Here is an 8,399-nt window from a genome sequence, read left to right as displayed (position 1 = left end):
GTAATCCCTGAGCACCAAATTACAGCCTCTCCCCACAAATTACAACGGCACCCCTCTACTATCTAAGATCTGGATTATGGATATGTAATGCACACTCACTCTCCTAAAATGTAGCCATGGAAGCATGGCAAAGACACACACTTCTTAGGGCTCAAGGTCAAGAGCACAGGCCATAAATTCGCTAATGCTAAAAACGAATGAAAAGCCAAAGAGAAGAGATGGTCTCTATTACTTTGTACTGAAGCCCATAAGTGGTTTGCAATTATCGTACGAAATATGTTTGCTCTCTATCCTTTGTATTCTGGTGTGGGAGACTTATTTATTTATTTACTTATTTATTTACTTATTTATTTATTGGCCATTATATGGCCAGATCTACTACACATCAAATAAAAGTGGATCATTTCTAATGTAATAGTGACACAAATCCTTTGGAACTCATACATTATTGACATTGCATACGGTGTTGACCCTGAATTTATAAAATATTGACTCACCTTTGTTTCCCAGCTTTTCTCTAGGAGGTGAAATGATCAGAATGAATTTGCCATGGGCTATTGTTTTTGTTTTATTTTGGTTGGTTTTGATGCTCTCAACTATATCACCTGGACAGACTTCTGGTAAGATTCTGACTAACCCAACCAAATTGAAAGAATCCGTTGCATGCTAGATAACAAGAGACTATTTTCATTTTAAATACATCCTGATAAAGCTTTATGGCACTACATCATTAAATTTCAAAATACATGTGTAAGAACTAACAAAATAACCATACCCAGACTGTGGCAAACAAAGTGCACGTGTGGTTTCCAGAGGGAAACAAAATGAGACTCAAGACCATAGCATTTGTAGTGGTTCCTAAGCATGGAGAGAGGACCTGAGCTGTAAGCTGTTCTCTCTTCTTTCTCTCTCTCTTCAGCTGTCTGCTCTTGGACAAATCTTCAACTTCCTGAAACATAAGCATAATAATACTGACATTACCTCATTGTGTTACGGTAAGGAACGGATGAGAGGGCGTATGGGAAAGCATTCTGTACACCATAAGATGCTCCAAACATATACATTATAAATGAGAACACTATACATCTGCAAGTTAAAAAGAGAGATTGGAAATGTATTCATTATAATACAGATGTACAAAAAATAATTTTTTAAAAAAACTGCGTTTTCCATCACATAACTGACTTCACATTGCTCACAAGTCTCCATTCTCCCTTGGTGATAAAAATGCAAAACAAAACAAACATTTTAATCTGGTTCATTTGGTATCACTCGGGTTCTCTGCAAAATAGTCAATTTGGGGCAGATTTTCAGTCTTTCGGGTTGTTGTCTCTCTTCCCCCTCCTTCTGGCATGCTAGCACCTCCTCAGAGGAAGTGTAAGTAACGCTGTGGTGGCAAAAGAACATCTGCTCTCATTACTGCCCTTCTTGGGTGGGCTGCTAAAGTCTGAGTAAGGCATGGCTAATCTTGCCTGGTCGCTGGTGGTTACTGGCTTCTAACTTAACTGTAACTGTTTCTGATGTGCCTGGGATAGTCCTCTGGTCACAGGCACCAAACAATGCCTGCTTCTGGCCATCTCCCCCAACTGACTAGACTCCTCATCTCAGCTCTATCTGACACTCAGACTCAGCTGTGACCCCAGCTTGGAGAGGGGCACCCTGTAATCTCTGCCACCGATTTCCTTGCTTTGAGCTACTGGGACCCGGCAAGGTGTGCTGATGCCTACTTATAAGGTCACAACATCTGTCCCTCCAGAACATCTGGCTCAATTTTAAGACATGAGGTACCTGGAAAAGACGTGAGTAGAATGGTCTTTTCTTCAACAGGCCACTTTTCAACTCCACTACCTGTGCCAGAGTGGTTTGGAAATCCTCAAAAGGCACTCCCCCAGGGTTCCAGAGGATCAGGGAGATACAGCCTCCTCTGCTTCTCCCTCCTCAGCCTTCCCAAGTGTTTTGTGTTGTTTTTAATCGCCTTGTTCTTGATCCCCATCCTCAATCTCTCCTCAAGCATCACTTTGCCCCACTGGAAGGGTCCTCCTTTCCTATGTGGTTGCATCTTACTTTACATAAGATCCTGTCTCAGATCCTCAGGGTTTCTTCTTCATATTTAAATGTACGCTTTAGAATTTTCTGCAAATCCTGGTTTTTATATAAACTTCTCTGACGGCTGCCAGGGCACATGTGTTCTGGACTGTAGGCTGTCCCTGCCCTACTCCTAAAGCAATAGAGGCTCTCAGTCCCTCATCCATGAGCATGGCACCTGCAGAGCAAGATTTACAGGGTTTTTTTTTAAAGCATCAGGAAATGTTTCAAAATTGTATCCTTACTATATTAGCTAGGCAGTTTAGGATTATGGGAGATTTTCAAGAGTTTCCCGAAGAAAGAAAGAAAGAAATATAACTGAAATAACACTTACGTGGGGTAGATATTAGCCCATTTTACAGATGAAGAAATGAAGGCTCTAGGAGGTGACACCAACATTTAAACCCAGGTATTGATATTATCATTCCAGTGTTCTTTTCATTACGAATATCATAGTTCTTTGACAGCCTCAGTAAACACAAAAAAAGAAATATAAATTTCTGCCACTTACCTAAGCAAAAAAATATAATGATTTTGGTAAAGATAACAAAATAGAGAGATCCTGATGTTTCATTAAACTTCATTCACCATTTTCTTCATTCAACTACCCTTTATTGAATACTTCTGTTATAAGAAACTGTGAAATTTAAAATCTGGAAATTTAAAATTTGTCCCTGCTTTTAATGAAATCACAGTATGGGGGTGGGGGAAGACAGACAAATGTAATTACAATACACCAGGCAAGTTAAGTGCTGTATGATTTTTATTACCATAGGGCTTTCAGGGTTTCCAAATCAATTTTTTCCATGCTTCCAATGGTTACTAAGATTACACAGTAACTCTACAAGTAGGAATTTCATTACACATGTTAGGATGTGAAGAATTACTTAGTTGAAAATATTTGTATCAATAAATCTGCAAATCACCAAGGGAAAGATAGAAATATAGGGTATATAGTGACATGGAAGTGACGAGGGCCACCCACCCCAGCTCCCTACACATGTATCACTGGTCATTTTCTTTTTCAACAGTCTCAGTGCCCTACAAAGTGTACCTCTCTGGAGCAGCCACAGTTAGCCCCATTTGTTCCCACAGCAGTGTTAGAGAAATCATCAGCACTTCACATCTGTACCCAGCAGTAATGACTCACTGACCTGAGCTAACCAGAAATAAAATGCAGGCTGGGCGCAGTGGCTCACGCCTGTAATCTCAGCACTTTGGGAGGCCAAGGCGGGCAGATCACTTGAGGTCAGGAGTTAGAGACAAGCCTGGCGAACATGGTGAAACCTCCTCTCTACTAAAAACACAAAAATTATCCAGGCATGGTGGTGGGCGCCTGTAGTCTACTGAGGCAGGAGAATCGCTTGAACCCAGGAGGCGGAGGTTGCAGTGAGCTGACATCGCGCCACTGTACTCCAGCCTGGGTGATTGAGTGAGAATCCGTCTCAAAAACAAAAAAGGAAATGCAAAGGCATGTATTTGTGTGTGTGTGTGTGTGTGTGTGTATACATGCACACGCCTGTGTCAGAGGCCTTTGGATATAAACATATATATGTACACACACACATATATAAATATACATACATATATACATATATACACACACATAAAAGATGTATAACTTTACTCATAATCCTTATACATCTGTGTTAGGTGAAAGATAAGATGTCCAATTAAATGATACTTTAACTGGTTTATTCTCTGCATGTTTTAATCATTGAAATACATTCTCTATAGTGTGCTTCTCTCTCTTTTTCACTCAACACATATATATACACATACACAGCATTAAAAGAAATTTGGTAAACTTCATTGAAATATTTGCCTCAAACATTTCCCAGATATTTCCCAGGGATCTGAGAAGTTACAGAGAGACTACCTCCAGAAGTAAGTTGACTTTGAGATAGTATTTAGGTGAACAGTTACAGAGAGACTACCTCCAGAAGTAAGTTATGACTTTGAGATAGTATTTAGGTGTGTAGTTGTATGAAGGTTTTATGAAAATAATGGAAAAAAAATTTGATAGTTAAAGAGTGACTACAGTCTTCGAATACTAAGTGTGGTGAAAGGGAAAAATAATATAAATGTGTTCAATTCTATTCCTCCAAATTCTGAAACTCAAACACCTGCCCTGAAACATTAACGTCTTTGACTTAAAAACGGGACTTTAATAAGCTGCCACATGACTCAAACTAATAATTAAAAAGAAAAAAATACAATTACTGTCTAAATAACAAATAGTCTAGAAGTATAGTATTAAACAAAATAAAAACCCACAGTCATTTGACCTATTTGGGGAGTAGGGAGTATTTACATATCCCACTATGGAATCATATGTATGCTAATTACATGCTAATGTAAACATGAAAAAATATTATATGGAAATTGCAAGTTGAAGAACCACCAAAAACATATAAAGGCAAAAAAAAAAAAAAAAAAAAGGTCTGCCTGAAAACAGTTTCTGCCATCTTGCTTATTCATGTGTAAATGTTCAATATGCTCAAGGCTTTGACATCTCTATTCATTTTGGGATTTGAATCAGCTATAAATATATAACCTCTAATTATATGATTGATTTGTCAAAAATTCTGAAATGCTTTTATGTATCAGGCTAATTTTATAAAAAAATATATATATTCATGCTTCCCATTTTGAGTGATAACTTTCCGGGAAATTGAGAGCCCCCTTAATAAAGAGTACATGTTTGTTAATTGGCTCATTTGCCTGACCATTCACACCTAGAACTGTATTCTTCACAGTACAGAAAACATTTTTAATCTTCCTTTTTCTTTTTGCAACTGTGTTCCCAAAAATGCTTGACACGAGCATTCTATAAATCTCTAGTTTATGGAAAGCAAAGAGAAGCCTCATTCTCCCATTCATTCTCTATTGTACAATCAGATCTCTGTAGGCAAAAATCTCAGCAAAAATAAGACCCCCCAGTGGGTTAAACAGCACAAGTGCCAAGCCTTTCCTCCAGATTTTTGTGCCCTCCAGCAATAAACTGGCTGTTGCATCTGGCAAACATATGCAGAAAACTAGGCCAAATATGGTTGACAAATTTGGCCAAGTTCTTTCCTGTGACCCACTGTGACAGTTAACCTAAAGTTCCCAATGTCAACTCAATTTCCAAATGTAAACTTTTAATTTTTTCCTTAATATGTTTTAATATTTAAGATATTGGTATAAATAAAACCATCTCCTGTTTGGAGTAAAAACCAATGCATTTTTAAAAATAACAAAAGTACTACACTTGTATCAGTGGAGAGAGTGAATATTGAGAATAAGATGGATACTATGGGACTGGAGCTGACGATACCCTCTCAAGTTTTAGAAGCATAAGGAAAGGATGTTTCCAGTGCTTCTGCCGGGTGCAATGCCTTCTAGGTTGCCCATAGTAATTGGCCATCAAACTAAATCTCTCAAGTCAGCTGAAACTTCATGGCTGTAGTTGAAATTCCAGGACTTCTGGAGGTTCGACTAATTGTCACACACAGGATTAAATAATTTAAAATAGCCATGTGCTTTAAAATATTGATAATAAACCTAAACGAATGTATCCTCTTTTCCCATACCTTTGACATTCTGAGGCATCCACCATTTTAGGCAACGGTGATAAAGACATGAAAGTCTTCACGGTCCTTGCCTCCAAAGCTATCAACTCCGAAGGTATCGCCTACAATAGTAGAAAGCCTAAAACCTGTGCTAACTAGAGTTTCAACCTTGTTCTTTAGGCTGTGTTTTTCAAGCCATTTTCTTTATTATGTCAAGTAATATGGAATGATTGAGTTATTGTATCTATTACATGTTACCACATTAGAGTGACAGTTTATTGCAGCATTACCAGAAAGCTGTATTCTGACAGAATGCATATCAACACACAGCAGCAAAGATGAAATAACTTTTTCCTGGCTAGCTCACTCAAAAAAATTTACACAAGAAGTATGTGAAATTCACATGTGTCTTTAAGTATAGATAAAAACTTAGCTCACATAAGGAGTATACTGAAATTGAGCAAATTAGATATCTCTTAAAATAATACTATAAGAAGCTAAAAAAAAAAAAGTAAGGGTGTTTGTACACTCAGAAAACTGCCACAAAACATACCCCAGATAAATCAACAAACCTCCTTATGCCTATACTCTATTTTATAAACTATTACCAACTACATTGTACTCAATTTACTCTTCTTTCTTGTGAGGACAAACTTTCTCATCCTACTGGCTTTGTCACCCTGTCTCATAAGCAAGCCCAAAACACTTTTATCTTTTTTTTTTTTTGAGATGGGGTCTTGCTCTGTTGCCCAGGCTGGAATGCAGTAGTACGATCTCGACTCACTGCAACCTCTGCCTCCCAGGTTCAAGTGATTCTCCTACCTCAGTCTCCCGAGTAGCTGAGACTACAGGCGCATCACCACACCCAGCTAAGTTTTGCATTTTTAGTAGAGATGGGGTTTCACCATGTTGGCCAAGCTAGTCTTGAACTCCTGACCCCAGGTGATCCACCCGCCTCAGCCTCCCGAAGTGCTGGGATTACAGGAGTGAGCCATCACACCCGGTCCACTTTTATCTTTAAAAACCACTCCTCTTTGCATGTCACTCCATACCTATGCTCCAACTCCTCGTCCTATCCAAACTTTTGGTGAAAGTGGGCTATTTTTACTAACTCATCTTCATCATTCTATATTCATTTCTGAATCCAGTGAATTCTGGTTCCAATCTTCACAATTATAGTAAAATGGCTTACTGTTAAAAGTTGAACAAAATCCCCTACATTGCTAAATCCAATGGACACTTTTCCTTTCTCACCTGTTTCAACAGCTCTGCTAAATTTGATCTTGTCAATTGCATCCTCTTTCCTAAAACCACATGGTCTGTTGGCCACTTCTGTTCATTCCAGGATAGTCACTCTTCTGATTTGCCTCATTGCCTCCAAGTCCCTACTCTCTTACCTCTGCAATATTGCATGGTGGTTATGGGGACTTTGGCACCAGACTATCTGGGTTCAAATCTGTTTTTCGATTTACTGGCTGTGGGACTTTGGGTAACCTATTTAATTCCCTGTTCTTAGTTTTCCATTTGCAACCTGGGAATCATCCTGGTATAGCCACTTGTCACTTGTTGGCTAGGTGATGTGTGTAGGAGGTGTTCTCTGTTGCAATGATTAACTGGGCAGACAATGAGTCCTGGGTCTTGAAGGTAGGGCTTTCCTTTGGTTCCTGCTCCTCCCCCATCTATAGGTCTGGGCCTAAGATGTGTTCCTGCCTCATCCCAGGGGAACAGAGATTTTTCTGTACCTCCCTTCAGCTGCAGAAAGTTTTTGCCAGTTCCCTAAGGACAACAGGGTTTGTTGCTTTTCCCCATGAAATTTAAGGCTTTCATTCTGTAGGAGAGAGAGGGGAAAGTGATAAAGGCGGGTCTTTATGCCCTCCCCTGAACACCCTCTCAGGCTTGCACAAGGGAATTTTTTTTTTTTTTTTTTTTTTTTTTTTTTACTCTTGCCCTGTCCTTTTTATGCATATCCTGAACATCAGTGAAGAACCTGCCAAGAAGTGCAAATCTCCCTTGTGTCTGCAGTCCCCAGGGGTTTTAGTTGCTTTAACTAGCTCAATCTTGGCCTTTATCAATTTGTTAAACATTTTAGTGGAATTCTTCTTACCAGTGTCCTAGGCATCTGCTCCAGATAAGGGGCTAGCCCCTTATCTCTCCTGAGACATACTTGTCACTCCTTGGATTTTAAGTTTTAGTTGGTTTCTCTGAGACCTCAGTTCTCTCATAGGTTCAAGAACAGCATGTATTTGCAAATTTTCTGCTATTTTGTTGTTCTTGTAAAGGTGGAAATATTCTTTTTTCAGCTTTCTACATCCTAATTGGATGCCCCAAATCTTGATTTTTTCAACCAAAGCCCCAAAGTACTTCTGTATCCTAGATTATAGATCTTAACATAAACATAAGACAATAAACCTTTTGAAGGAAAACATAAAAGAGTATCTTTATGATCTTGGGAAAGACAAACATCTTAGCATAAGAAAACATTAAAAATAATAGAAAAAAACATATAAATGGATTTCATCAAAATTAAAACATTTGATCTTTGAAAGACACCATAAGGAAGCCAGGCGCAGTGGCTCATGCCGGTAATCCCAGCACTTTGGGAGGCCGAGACGGGCGGATCACTTGAGGTCAGGAGTTCAAGAGCAGTCTGACCAATGTGGTGAAACCTCGTCTCTACTAAAAATACAAAAATTAGCCAGGTGTGATGGCACACACCTGTAGTCCCAGCTACTCGGGAGGCTGAGGTGGGAAAACTGCTTC

At 39.0% G+C, this 8,399-nt stretch overlaps 1 long non-coding RNA gene across 1 annotated transcript in view; it reads right to left on the bottom strand.

The window, feature by feature from the left end:
- Positions 1-781: 781 nt before the first annotated feature.
- LOC117086790 overlaps positions 782-8,399 on the bottom strand; it is a 466,047-nt gene continuing 458,429 nt past the window's right edge. The window contains exon 11 of the long non-coding RNA XR_004438576.1: positions 782-949. This is a non-coding gene — a long non-coding RNA (uncharacterized LOC117086790). The remainder of the gene's footprint in view (positions 950-8,399) is intronic.

This window comes from Trachypithecus francoisi, unplaced genomic scaffold, assembly GCF_009764315.1.
Source record: "Trachypithecus francoisi isolate TF-2019V2 unplaced genomic scaffold, Tfra_2.0 Lachesis_group10, whole genome shotgun sequence".
Lineage (NCBI taxonomy): Eukaryota > Metazoa > Chordata > Mammalia > Primates > Cercopithecidae > Trachypithecus > Trachypithecus francoisi.
The sequence above is the reverse complement of the archived record's forward strand: the minus strand, read 5'-3'. Positions and strand labels throughout refer to the sequence as shown.